The sequence below is a fragment of the Artibeus jamaicensis genome, unplaced genomic scaffold (genome assembly GCF_021234435.1).
Source record: "Artibeus jamaicensis isolate MK-2021 breed Jamaican fruit bat unplaced genomic scaffold, CSHL_Jam_final scaffold_378, whole genome shotgun sequence".
Classification (NCBI taxonomy): Eukaryota; Metazoa; Chordata; class Mammalia; order Chiroptera; family Phyllostomidae; genus Artibeus; species Artibeus jamaicensis.
The window spans coordinates 1,733,858-1,735,711 of NW_026522044.1; positions in this window are offsets into that span (position 1 = coordinate 1,733,858).

Genomic DNA, 1,854 nt, shown 5'->3' on the forward strand with positions numbered 1-1,854 from the left:
TTTTGATTACAGTGGCCTTGTAATACAAAGTTCATAGCAGCACAATATACAGTAGCTAAGAGTTGAAAGCAATGTAAGTGCCCATCAGTAAATGAATGGATCAAAAAATTGTGGTACATATACACAGTGGAATTTTATGCAGCAGAGAGAAGGAAGGAGCTACTACCCTTTGCAACAGCATGGATGGAACTGGAAAGCATTATGCTGAGTGAAATAAGCCAGGTGTTGAAAGACAAATACCGTATGATCTCACCTTTAACAGGAACTTAAACAACAAAACAAACAAGCAAGCAAAATAAAAAAGACACTGAAATAGAGAACAGGGGGACAGCGACCAGAGGGGAGAAGGGAGGGAATTTAAGGGGAAATAGGGGAGGGATTTAGAGGAACAAGTATAAAGGACACAGGGACTATAACTAAGGGCGTTGGAAATGGGAGGGAGGTGGGGAGCAGAGGGTGGGGTGGGCTGGGATGGGAGAAATAGACAAAAAACTGTACTTGAAAAATAATTTTAAAAAAGAAATCAGCCCTGGCCGGTGTAGCTCAGTGGATTGAGCGTGGGCCTGCGAACCACACAATCGCGGTTCGATTCCCAGTCAGGGCACATGCCTGGGTTGCAGGCCGGTTCCCTGCAGGCCAGTTCCCAGCAGGGGACGCACAAAAGGCAACCATACATTGATGTTTCTCTCCCTCTCTCCTTCCCCCCTTCCCCCTCTAAAGATAAATAAGTAATAAAATATTTTAAAAAAAAGAAATCAATTGGACTTATTACATAGGAACCATAGGACACAGAATTAGGCATCTGGAATGGTTTGAGTTTCACTGCAAGTCTATATGTTGATGCTTTTTTTAATTTACAAGGAATATTTACATTTTAGAGGACAAAATTATGGAGGTATTCAGCAGAAAGAAAACAAAGCTGGCATGGTGGAGGTACATGTATACATTTTCAAGTTCTTATTTATAACCATTTACTAACTTATGTTAAAAGTGATTTATTTAGTCCTGCTCTGTGCTATATTATTGAGAACTGTAAGAGACAACAAAAGAAACACATTTTTTCCTGTTCTCAAGGAGTTAATGGATATATACATATTATTTAAATAAGATGGTATGTCATAAGACTGCTGTAATTTAGAGAGGGAGAAATCACTAAGGCTTGGTGTGGCCAGTGGAAGCTTTGTAGAAGAAAAACTTGTGCTGAGACTTGAGGAATAGGAAGAATTTAAAAATGTGGAAATGAAAGCAAGAAGGTCAGTATAAGAAATATGCAGATGGTAAACAAATCATGTCTTTTTCAGGGAGCAGTGAAGAGACCATATTAGTTACAGCAGAGGATTTAGGTAAAGAACAAGAGAGAGATGCCTTTGAAAAAGTCAGTTGGGGCCATCCTGAGGAGTTTGGACTTTATATGTCAGGCTAAAGAGTTTGGACTTTATCCCTTAGGCAGTAGGGAGTCCTAATACCATGGTCTAGAACCTTATCTCTCAGACAGACATTAGACTAGAGATTAATTGTATTTTTATATATGTATCATATCACAGAGCACCAAGAACTGGTATTCAGTGTTGCAATATAAGTAGGACCTTGAATAAAAGGCACAGGAATGGTATATATGAGAAAAGGAAGGAAAAACAGCATCATTAATATCCATACCCAAGCATTATGCTGAGTGAAATAAGCCAGGTGGTGAAAGACAAATACCATATAATCTCACCTTTAACAGGAAGCTAAATAACAAAACAAACAAGCAAGCAAAATAAAAAGAATGACACTGAAATAGAGAACAGGGGGACAGTGACCAGAGGGGAGAGGGGAGGAAGTTTCAGGGTGAAAGAGGAAGGATTTACAGGA